This window comes from Podarcis pityusensis (genome assembly GCF_964106645.2).
Source record: "Podarcis pityusensis genome assembly, chromosome: 2".
NCBI classification, from domain to species: Eukaryota; Metazoa; Chordata; class Lepidosauria; order Squamata; family Lacertidae; genus Podarcis; species Podarcis pityusensis.
This window is the reverse complement of record NC_138029.1, coordinates 9,745,943-9,758,521: the sequence shown is the minus strand read 5'-3', so window position 1 is coordinate 9,758,521 and position 12,579 is coordinate 9,745,943. Positions and strand designations below refer to the sequence as shown.

Below are 12,579 nucleotides of genomic sequence, written 5' to 3'. Positions count from 1 at the left end.
GACATGGCAGGACAGAGCACAAGAAATAAAAGCATTTTTTAAAAATTAAAAAAGTAAAGCAATACAAAATACGTAAAATGGTCAGAATCAGTAAAATATTAGGGAGTCCTACTCACCTCACTAAACGATGAGCGTCACCATAGGAGACAACTTAATGAAAAGGTCTTAGCCTGGCACCAAAGAACTGACAAGGTGGGTGCCAGGCCTGTATCCCTGAGGGCAAGCCCTCTGCAGATGCAGGGGCCACCACTGAAAAGGCTCTTTCTCACCACACTACATCTCTGCACTACATTTTGTGTACGTTATGGAATTTTGTGTGAGGAAATTCCATCATTTAACTGTGCGCTGTTCAGGGTTGCCAGCTTTTCAATCGGCCTCTGTAGCTGCGCTTGCAAGGGCAGCGGGTCATATCTCCAAGCTGTGAAATGCTTCCTCTGCTAAATCCTACTGAACATGCCTCTTTTAAAGGTGCATCTACAAGCCTGGTTAGAAAGTTAATGGCCCTACTTTCAGTTTCTGTGCTTTCTGCTATACAGACCTGCCCTGCGGTTAAGATATGCTGTGGAGGTTCTGCTAGATCTGCCAACCTCAACGGAGACCTGCTATACAGCAATCATAGAATCATAGAATTGTAGAGTTGGAAGGCACTCCAAAGGTCACCTAGTCCAACCCCCTGTCATGCAGGAATCTCAACTAGATCATACAAGAGAGATGGCCATCCAGCCTCTAATTAAAAACTTCCAAGGAATGAGAGTCCACCACCTCTTGTGAGATTCTGCTCCACTATTGAACTCCACTACTGAACAGCTCTTACTGTCAGAAAGTTCAGTGATGGTTTCCCATCTTTGGAACTCCCTCCCCTCTGAGATATCACTGCCACCCACTCATTAATCCTTTTGACACCAGCTGAAGACCATAGTATTCACCCAGGCTTTTGCTGGACTTTAGCACCAGCGTTGATGGTTTAACCCACAGTGCCACCCGCGTCCTTAACAGCTAGTTAGAGATGCTTTAATGAGTTAATGTAAATATCATCCTGATCTGAACTTCCCACTACTTAAGGAGGGGAGGATGTGTGAAAATGCGCATACTTCAAGCACATGCCAAACTCAGCACAGATCCCATCTGCTCAACTCCCTTATTCAACACAGCAATTCAGTTGTGGGAACTGACCTTGACTCTTCATCCTCCACAGTTTTGGGGCTGGTCTCCAACTCCCGACAGTCCCAGCCAGCATGGCCAATGGCCAGCGATGGCAACAGTTGTAGCCCAGTACATCTGGAGGCACGAGGTTGGCTACCCTTGTTCTAAATGAAAGTGGCTTCTAGGAAGGATTACCGCCACCACACACCCCATATCTCTTCTTCAATAGGCATTGCCCATATGTTTAATCAAAGTTTTGCTTGACAATGGAAACAAAGGAAGGAATCAATGTGCCAATACTACCAACTGTTTAAAGCGCAGCCGACACACGTTTAAATCACATTGTTGTTGTTGTTGTTTAGTCGTTTAGTCGTAACCGACTCTTCGTGACCCCATGGACCAGAGCACACCAGGCACTCCTGTCTTCCACTGCCTCCCACAGTTTAGTCAAACCCATGCTGGTAGCTTCAAGAACACTGTCCAACCGTCTCATCCTCTGTCGTCCCCTTCTCCTTGTGCCCTCCATCTTTCCCAACATCAGGGTCTTTTCCAGGGAGTCTTCTCTTCTCATGAGGTGGCCAAAGTACTGGAGTCTCAGCTTCAGGATCTGTCCTTCCAGTGAGCACTCAGGGCTGATTTCCTTCAGAATGGAGAGGTTTGATCTTCTTGCAGTCCATGGGACTCTCAAGAGTCTCCTCCAGCACCAGAATTCAAAAGCATCAATTCTTCGGCGATCAGCCTTCTTTATGGTCCAGCTCTCACTTCCATACGTCACTACTGGGAAAACCATAGCTTTAACAATACGGACCTTTGTTGGCAAGGTGATGTCTCTGCTTTTTAAGATGCTTAAATCACATTTCTTCCCCCAGAGAATCCTGGGAACAGTAGTTGGTTAAGAATGCTGGGAATTGTGGTTTTGGGAGGGGCAAAGCTACAGTTGGCAGGATTTAAATGCACAGTGTGGTCTCAAACGAACAACAGCTGGAAGTCTCTGATGCGATGTCAATTTAAAAACAGCAACAGCAACTCTGCACTCGGTATTCTTTAGCCTTCGTAACAGACTATGCATTGGTAAAAATGCTGAGAAACAGATGTTCTTTGCACAGCCAAAGGATGCTGCTGAGATGGGTAGGGAGAATTCTGCAGACTGACAGCCAGGTGGCTGGGGCTGGATGTAAAGGAGCGCAGGGATCTTGCACCTTTAATCACAGTGCAGTAGAGGGAATTTCAGCAAGCTCCAGCTTTTCTGCACCTGCCCGAATCCCCTTCTGCTTACCTGTTTCTGCATACTGGCTTCTTGAGCCACCTGACAACAGCTGAGCATTCCTGCAGTGGTGGCAGCAAAATGCACAGAAGAGCAGACCAAATACTCAAACTTTGGGCAAGCTGCCAGGATGGCACAGAGTTCAAGGTCAAGACATGGTCTCCTGCTCCATGTAGCATGTCAAGGGAAGACAGCAATCAGCTTCTTGCCACCTTGGGTGTTGATCTATATGAAACCACCCATCTTCTTCAAAGCTCTAGACAAAACAAGGCTACGTAGGTGTGATGCAGGCAGTAGAGACTGGTCTAGCTGGGTTCATGGGGCACTGTGCCACCAAGCTCAGCCACCCCCCCCCAGCCTAACTCCTTATTCACAACCAGTTCAAGGAGTAGCACTGGCTGTCATCTTCCTTCATCCTCCTTAGTCTCAGAACTGCCCTTGTAGAACTCAGCAGGGAGGAGGCAAAACTAGAACCAGCTGTGGTGGACATGCCCCAAGGTAAAAGACTTCTGGGAAAGGATTTATAATGAATTGAAAAAAGTGTTGAAAAACACATTTCTTAAAAAACCAGAAGCCTTTTTACTTGGTATAGTGGGGGGTGGGAGTTTGAAATCCCCCAAAAGGATGTTACTTTTTTTCTGTATGCCACAACAGCTGCGATAATATTGTTAGCGAAGAATTGGAAGAAACAAGATTTACCAACTATCGAAGAATGGCAGATGAAGATGATGGACATTATGGAACTTGCCGAACTGACTGGGAGACTCTGAGACCAGAGAGAAGAGACGGTGGAAGAAGACTGGAAGAAGTTTAAGGAATATTTGAAAAAATATGTTAATATTTAAATCTTAGAATAGCTTTGGAAGTGGATATAGGCTGTAGGGTTAGAAGTAGAAGATAGGGTATTTAATATAGTATTATTTGTAAGTGATAAAATGTGAAGTTATTTTAAGTGTGATTTTAAAAAAAAGATGGTTAGAAATTATGATATATGGAAACTGCTAAAAATGAAAATCAGATAGGTGGGACTTGGGGAAGCCCACTTAATATTATTTTTAGAAAAATAAGGATATGAAAAGAATTTGTTTGTATGGTTTGTCTTTTCTGTTTGTGTTTTTTATTTGTGTTTTAACATGAATAAAAAAATGGGGGGGGGGGACTAGAACCAGCTGGCTCTGCCTTTCTTCGGCTCTCTGGCGCCACTTACTGTTGGCATCTCATCCTTTTGCCCCACCAGATCCAATGAGCACCAGCTGCCATTGGATGCCAGGGGTCCACAGTGGGATCTGCCAGGGCTTTCATTTGTAATTAACAGATACCCAGCTGGGAAAAAGGCTTTGGGGGCGGAGAGCTGGGCAGAGGTAACTGGCAAACGTCTTAACACCCCATTTCCTGCTAACGTGGAAATTTGCCCCTTTCTTTCTCTGCCTGAGGAAGCTCTGTGTTTAAGCTCAGAGCTGCTGCTGCTGTCATGTCTGGTTTGGCCCTGGCACTCATCTGTCTCAATGGCAAACCAGGAAATGTCACAGGCTGCGCAGCAAAGAACATAATCCACAATTTCTTTATTAATGAGGCCTAAACGGACAGCTTGGTGGAGAGCCGGTTCCTGTCTTTAGCTCTTACACCAGACATTCGTCTTTCAGAGCCGGAGCTGCAAGTATGACCTCAATTATTCATCGGCGACACACACGGTGATCCCTTATGATGTGCTACCTATAAGTCTTCTTCTTCTTTGGCGATCACTCGTAGCCGAGTAAGATTGTCTTTCATAAACACGGTTTTAACAATGAGTCCGTAAGTGACTGTGGAGGCCAATTCTGGATCCACACGTCCTTCCACAGTGGGGACATTGGTTTCCAGGCGGGGGTTGATCACGGTGTGGATTTGCCAAGCGTGCCTTCCTCTTAGCATGTTTCTCCCTTGCGTCCTGAGTTCAAGTGTCTTCAAAGTCCATGACACCTTTGGTAATGGCTGTTCTCTAACTGGAGTGCTTGCAGGCCAGTGTTTCCCAGTTGTCAGTGTTTATACTACATTTTTTTAGATTTGCCTTGTACCTATAAGTAATGGCACTAAGAAAACAGGGCTGCACTTTGACACACTACCTTTCACATCAAACTTCCCAGGGCTCCTCGATGCAAATAGTTGAATGGGGCTCTGTCAAACCTGCAGCACAGCGTGTCAACGCAGGGAAGTCCTCAGTGACCGCTGTAGTTTTGCATCTCACTTGTAAAGCTCAAGTTCGAGAAATCAGCTGCAGAGTGAGATGCAAACATTACAAGTGAAGAACAGGTTAAGCAAAGAGCAGCTGCCAGACTTCTGTGTTCCAAAAGCCACAACAACATTAAAAAGGCAAGTTCACAATGTGACAGTGTGACACTGTTGGGAAGACCTTGAAGATTTTTAACTAGCATTCATGGTTTTGGCTATTCTGTGATACCCTTCAAGGAGTAGCTTGAAAAGAAAAAAGCACCCACAATTTGAGAAACTTCACATTATCACCATTGCTCCTTCGAATACTGAACTTGGGTGGGGTGTGCCAATGGCTTTGTAGCAAAAATGGCAGCACCCCAAAACAAGGGGGAGGTATCTGTGAACTAGGGTGAAGCCCAAGATTTGTAGAAATACAGCAATTAAATTCAGGACCCCCCCAAATATTATTATTTATTAAGCATATGTAATTCTGCAGGTATATAAATAATAAACTAGGTTCCTCCCATAGCAGCTTACAGGCAGTTCCCAGGATACTTTGTGCGTACTTTAAATGTATGGTGTGTCACTGAGCACAGTGGGGCTTGCTGCTGTGAAAATGTGTGCTGGATCAGGCCACATGAGTGGACAGTGAGACAGAAAGATCCTGGAAGGAAACAGAAAGCAAATATTGCATGATCTCTAAACAGGATCAATTGGCACAATCCTCTCCTCTTGCTAATAATGACTGGAGGTTAGCGGAGGAGACAGTCAGCCCCACGTGTTCCCTCCTGAGAGCTGGAAGGCATAAGGCATGGCATAAGGCAAGGACTTTGGGTACAATATACAGTTAAAAGATTGGGGGAAACTGTGGAAGGAAGGATTAAAATTTACAGCATGCAATGCTTTGAAAGAAAATGTGATGAAAATGATGTATAGATGGTATATTACACCAGTGAAATTAGCCAAAATGTATAAAACAAGTAATAAATGTTGAAAATGTAAAGAAAAAGAAGGATCTTTTAATCACATGTGGTGGGAATGTAAGAAAGTGAAAAGCTTCTGGGAAATTATATATAATGAGATGAAAAAGATGTTGAAATATACATTTATAAAAAAAACCAGAAGCATTTTTATTTGGCATTGTAGGGGAGGATATTAACAGACAGGATAGTCAATTGTTTTTATATGCAATAATGGCCGCAATAATATTATTGGCACAGAAATGGAAACAAGAAGAATTACCGACGAAAGAAGAATGGCAGACGAAATTAATGGACTATGCAGAATTAGATAAGATGACAGGAAGGATCTGAAACCTGCGGGACCAGAGATTCTCAGAGGACTGGAGTAAATATTTGAACTATTTGAAAAGCAATTGTAATAAACAGATTACGCTAGTAGGATTGCAAGAAGTTTTGTAAGGAAGATTATGCAAAATATTATGAAGAGAGTTATTAGTAAAGGACAATTAAAAGTAATAGAGAAATTAAGAAATGTAGATTAAATGATAGATTGAAAAATCTTCAGATGCGGTTGATGGAAATCCAAAAAATTGTATAAGATAAGAAAGTATGTTATATGATTTTTGAAAATTATTTGTAAAAATCTCTCTCTCTCTCTCTCTATATATATATATTAAAGGAAGGCATAAGGCATTGCTGCAGGTACGGGAAACCAGTGACACTCACTCCCTGAGCACTGGCCATGCAGGCTGGGGTTAAAGAGGGCTGGGAAAGCTTCCAAGAGGCCATATGGAAATGGTGGTCAGAGGCAAAATTGGGCAGAGAAACAGATGCAAGTTTTGCCTTTGTACAAGTGGGCGGTTTTAGGGTGGCGTGACCGGTGTAGTCACACTGGGCATCGCACTGCAGGGAGTGCTGAAGCAATGCTGTAAAATGGAGCGCAAGAGGCGGGGGGCACCAAATTTTAGCATCTCATGGGGCACTGCTGTAATTTGAGAGCCCCAAGTCTGCCACTGCTAGCTTCCACAAACCTCTTTTCTGCACCCAGGCAAGCAAGAGCCATGACCTCAGAGTGCAAGGTAGAGCCAGAGAGGGGCGTGGCCTGAGCATTGGCCTGCACTCAGTTCCCAGGGCTGTAATTTCCCACCACTCTGCTAGAGACAAGGTACTGTATTTTTTGCTCTATAAGACTCACTTTTTCCCTCCTAAAAAGTAAGGGGAAATGTGTGTGCGTCTTAAGGAGCGAATGCAGGCTGCGCAGCTATCCCAGAAGCCAGAACAGCACGAGGGATTGCTGCTTTTACTGCGCAGTGATCCCTCTTGCTGTTCTGGCTTCTGAGATTCAGAATATTTTTTTTCTTGTTTTCCTCCTCCAAAAACTAGGTGCGTCTTGTGGTCTGGTGCATCTTATAGAGTGAAAAATGTGGTACTTTATATGGAGCTTTATATGTGAGGGTCGCTGCAACTGCAGCTGCTGCCAAGCTTTCCGGCTCTGCCATTAGGCAGAGTAAGGTGGTTGTTTCAGACTGCTGATCTGGGGTGTCATGAAAAGACAGCAGTTTATTATTGTTGTGCCTTTACTATCAGGGATGTGGAGAGATGCATGTGAGATTTTCTGCCTCGGGTACCAAAATAACTTGGCAGACCTTTCACTGCTATACATTTTGATCGGAGAGAGAAGCATCAAATGCGACTTTCCACCTTAGGCAGCGAAATGTCTCGCGCTGGCCCTGAAGGGAGGGAGGGATGAGCAGGGAGCGTTGATGCGTTCCTCCAGGCTACTCCTCTAGAGTTCTAATAATCGTCCGCTAGATGTCAGGTTGATAGGAGGAGGAGAGAGGCACGCTGTCCGGCAACAGGAGGCAGGCAGCCAATCACTTTCCGTCCTGGAGAAGACTGCTTCCCTGCTGGTTCTGTGCAGCCATCAGGAACCGGCTGTCGTCAGGCAAACCACATCTGTGCAGCAAAAGGAATCAAACCTGTAATGCAGGGTTAGAAAGGGGGGGAGAGAGAGATTAATGGCAGCATGTAGAACTGAATGCAGAAAGCTGCAAAATGCATCTCTTTTTAATGCACGACATCCAAACAATATCTAATGAGGGCAAAACAAGATTTTTCGGGAGATGGGGCTGCTACCCAAGACACAGTTGCCTGGGTGCTGAATTCAGTGGGATTTATTTCTGAGTAGACATAAAAAAGATTGCCGGAAAAGAACCCCTCAATACACACAAGACTATTTGTGGCACATGATAAATGTGTCTATAAGGCATAAGCTTCCCCTCTGTACAGAAAAACTGAAAATCCGAAGAACCTCCTTGTATGAAAGCGGTTGTGATTTCATTCTTTTCTATTCCCTCACCAACTAGTAAAGTGAGCTAGTCTGGAATTTTGCATTAATGTGAATAAAGCCTACATTATCACTGTATGGCTGCAATCGCCTCTCCTCTTGCCTGCTAGGAAACCTCTAAGTGTCAGTTGGGGGGGGGGCCTCATAGCTGTCAACTTTTCCCTTTTCTTGCGAGGAATCCTATTCGAAATAAGGGAACTTCCCTTAAAAAAGGGGAAAAGGTGACAGCTATGGGGGGACTTTGGGGTGGGTAACAGAAAATAATTCTTCACTTTGGAACTGGCATATTAACCCACAGCTGTGGCCTTAAAGCAGAGGCTTTCATCCTTTTTGGGTCCATGACTCTCTTGACCAACTACCGTATTTTTTGCTCTATAAGACTCACTTTTTCCCTCCTAAAAAGTAAGGGGAAATGTGTGTGCGTCTTATGGAGCGAATGCAGGCTGTGCAGCTATCCCAGAAGCCAGAACAGCAAGAGGGATTGCTGCTTTCACTGCACAGTGATCCCTCTTGCTGTTCTGGCTTCTGAGATTCAGAATATTTTTCTCTTGTTTTCCTCCTCCAAAAACTAGGTGCGTCTTGTGGTCTGGTGCGTCTTATAGAGCGAAAAATACGGTACATTCTTTCTGCAGCTCCCTTGTGGGGCTTAGGAGCCCAGTTAGGTCCCCCCTTGCCTGCAGAGCTGGCAGCCTCTCACCCTTTTTCGAACACACTCCCTTGTGGAGTGTTCCCTCAGCCTCCTCTCTTCTCCCCTCTCCTTGGGAGTTTTCTGGGCAGCTATTGCTGCAGCTCCCTGGTCTCTGAGCTGCCCCCCATCCTGTCCCAAAGAGAGGTGCCTCCTCACACTGCCCCACAGGGGCCTAGGAAGCAACCCCTGGCCAGCCCCAGAGGCACCATTCGCCTAGGGAGATTGTAGCCAGGGCTGCTGCAGCAAACAGCTGTGCAAGCCTTTGGGGGGCAGATACACAATAGGGCATCAGAAGCGGGAGGGAAGGGGAAAGGGACAGAGGCCAGGCCTCCCTGACCATCATTCAAGGCACCCCAGGGTGCCACGGCACACTGGTTGAAAACCATTATGTTAAAGGGATGAACTGCAGTATAAAATATACAAGTGAGACCTGTGCCAAAATGTTGCAGTATATTTCTTGCTTGCTAGTGTTATAAGAAATTTAAGGTCATATATAAAAAAATTAAATGTTCATAACTGTATATATAAACCACATGTCTGAAACCCCACAGATTAGGTCCTGAACAAATTGACCTCAAATATTTCTCTGCAAGGTCAAAACTGGGAAACCTCCTCATTGTCTCTTTCCTCACAAATCCTGTCTTAAGGGCACATTCAAGATATGAACAGGGTGTGAGCCTGTGACCTGTGACCTAGATTCAGGAATTAAGTAGTTATAATAACAAAAGAGTGGCCAAAACCCAGATAATGCAATCAGGTAACTTGCCAGAAAGGAGGCAAACAGCGCACTCAGATTTCTGTTGTAGACCACCTTTTCTGTGATGTAGGTATGATGTATCTGGGGGGTGGTCTTGGGCTACACCCCTTCTGTGATGTATGTATGATGTTTCTGGGGGTGGTCTCGGACTCCAGGGCGGGCAATTTAAAATGTCTACATAAGGGCGGGCACACCTTTGTTCTGGGTCCTCCTCCTCTCTCCTGCGTGTGGGGGAGCACCCTGCTGCAACAGTTAATAAAGATCAGGCTTACTAGCTGCTTTGCTTCTCAATATTCTCTGGTTGGTCTCTGTTGTTTTCTCCTACCGATAGAGAACCTACAAAAGGACTCAAAGTTTGAGGTGCTTTCGAACTGCTAGGTTGCCAGGAGCAGGGACCGAGCAATGGGAGCTCACCCTGTCGTGGGGATTTGAACCACCAACCTTCTGATCGGCAAGTCCTAGGCTCTGTGGTCTAACCCACAGCGCCACCCGCATCCCTATATGGGCTCTTGGGTACTCCATAAGGGAAAAGGAGCAGTTTTCCCCCCTTATATCACTAGCAAGAGTGCTCTGGTTGAAGGTGCAAGCCAACAACCAGCCAACCCCACCTTCCTCTACGATGCTATAAGCTGCTATGCAGCTGAAGAGGGACATTTCACTCTCTCCCCCTTTCCACTTTTTTTCCACAGATGACACACTCTAAATTCTGTGGCTAATGAACATGCTCATTTTTTTTTACTCAACTGGTGCTCTTGTTTCTTTCTCTTTCCCTCTCTGTTTTTGCCCTCTTAGAATTCATCAAATACAGTGGTACCTCGCAAGACGAATGCCTCGCAAGACAAAAAACTCGCTAGACGAAAGGGTTTTTTGTTTTTTGAGCTGCTTCGCAAGACGATTTTCCCTATGGGCTTGCTTCGCAAGACGAAAACGTCTTGCAAGTTTGTTTCCTTTTTCTTAACACCGTTAATACAGTTGTGACTTGACTTCGAGGAGCAACTCATAGAACGCGGTGTGGTAGCCTTTTTTGAGGTTTTTAAAGACTTTGGTGATTTTTGAAGCTTTTCCAAAACTTTCCCGACACCGTGCTTCGCAAGACGAAAAAAATCGCAAGACGAAAAAACTCGCGGAATGAATTAATTTCGTCTTGCGAGGCACCACTGTAAATATTTTGTACTTCTGCAATCGTTGCCGTTTCTGACCATATCAATCTATACCTCACCACCTGCGGATGGCAGCAGAGAGTGATCAGCTATGCTGCAGAGAGTGGTTGAGAGGGCCACACATGGCCTGTGGATTGCCCACCTGGGCACCTTGATTGGCTGTGGATATTTCCTAAGCTAGCAATTCATGCACACAGGTGAGATAGGAAGGAACATAAGAAGCTAGCTTATACCAAGTCAGACTATTGGTCCTGGTAGCTCAGTGCTGTCTACACAGACTGGGAGTGGCTCACCAGAGTTTCAAGCAGGACTCTCAGCCAGTTCTACCAGGTGTTGCCAAGCAATGATCGTGGGACCTTCTGCATACGAAACATGATGCTCTTCCACTGAACCACACCTTCCTCAACAATCTCAGGTGGTGCTTGCGAGCTAGCAGGGTGGGTAAATGGTAAATGGACCCCTGACCATTAGGTCCAGTAGTGGTCGACTCTGAGGTTGCGGCACTCATCTCGCTTTATTGGCCGAGGGAGCCGGCATACAGCTTCCGGGTCATGTGGCCAGCATGACTAAGCTGCTTCTGGTGAACCAGAGCAGTGCACGGAAACGCTGTTTACTTTCCCGCTGGAGCGGTACCTATTTATCTACTTGCACTTTAACGTGCTTTCGAACTGCTAGGTTGGCAGGAGCAGGGACCGAGCAACGGGAACTCACTCCGTCGCGGGGATTCAAACCGCTGATCTTCTGATCAGCAAGTCCTAGGCTCTGTGGTTTAACCCACAGCGCCACCCGCGTTCCTTAGCAGGGTGGGTGGTTCTCCCTAAAAAAAGGGGGGGGGGAAGGAAAAAGCGTTTTTTAAGAAAATCCTTCCAAAATTTCACACCAGAGCAAAATAGTGACAACATGGGAACAATGATCTACCAAGGACAGGGCACAGAAAAACTGGGACAGACTTTTGTGAAAAGGAACAGCTGGAGCAGATGACAACTTTTGTCGACCGTTTTTTCTTTTTTCCATTCCTCCATAAACACATTCTAATCTCTGAACTCCAAATTCCAACCAAGAGAAAAAGAGAGAGGGTTGACTAGTTTATGCCAAAGAACAGCTTCCCTGACAGAACGTGGGGAGAACTGATTTTCCAAAGCTTACAAGCTCACCATGAGCCCAGTTTTACTAGAACAGCAGAAGGAAAACGTGCAGTTCCTGGGAAAAACAAATTGCTGAAGTGGAAGATGAGGTGAGCATGGGGGGGGGGGGTCAGTTCCTCTTGTTATAGGACTTCTAAGGTCTTGTACATTTATAAACATTTACTTTATATATATAAGGCAAACACATACCTAAGTATATAAACCATGTGTCTGAAATAGTACAGAACAATCCTGAAGCCATTTTGACTCTCCCAAATTGACCTCAAATATTTCTCTTCAAAGAGGAAGGAAATGGGAAAAGCTTTCCAATTGTCTTTGGAATATAGGGGCTTATACCTCCCTGTAAATACAGTCTGGAAAGTATCTGTTAAGCTGAGCACACTATCAATATGCATAAAAGATTCAGGAACTATTTACCATCTCAAAGGAATGGCCAGGTTACCCAGAAAAGGCAATTATCAGGTATCCTGGCAGACAGGAGAGAAGCAACACGCTCAAATTTCTGCTGGGGACCACCTCTTTCTGTGATGTATGTATGATGTTTTGGGGGGTGGTCTTGACGCAGGTGGTGCTGCGGGTTAAACCACAGAGCCTAGGGCTTGCCGATCAGAAGGTCGGCGGTTTGGTCCCTGCTCCTGGCAACCTAGCAGTTCAAAAGCACATCGAAGTGCAAGTAGATAAATAGGTACCGCTCCGGCGGGAAGGTAAACGGTGTTTCCGTGTGCTGCTCTGGTTCACCAGAAGCGGCTCAGTCATGCTGGACACATGACCCGGAAGCTGTACGCTGGCTCCCTTGGCCAATAAAGCGAGATGAGCGCCACAACCCCAGTCATCCGCAACTGGACCTAATGGTCAGGGGTCCCTTTACCATTACCTTGAGCTACAGGGTAGGCAATTTCAAAAGTCTATATAAGAGCTTGCAC

General features: G+C 45.5%; 1 long non-coding RNA gene across 1 annotated transcript; it reads right to left on the bottom strand.

Annotated features, from left to right (window-relative positions):
- Positions 1-7,094: 7,094 nt before the first annotated feature.
- Positions 7,095-9,649, bottom strand: LOC308471174. The gene is made up of 2 exons (XR_013982750.1): positions 9,384-9,649; positions 7,095-7,538 (listed from the first exon to the last, which is right to left on the bottom strand). It is a non-coding gene; the product is annotated as an uncharacterized lncRNA (long non-coding RNA).
- Between the last annotated feature and the right edge of the window lie 2,930 nt (positions 9,650-12,579).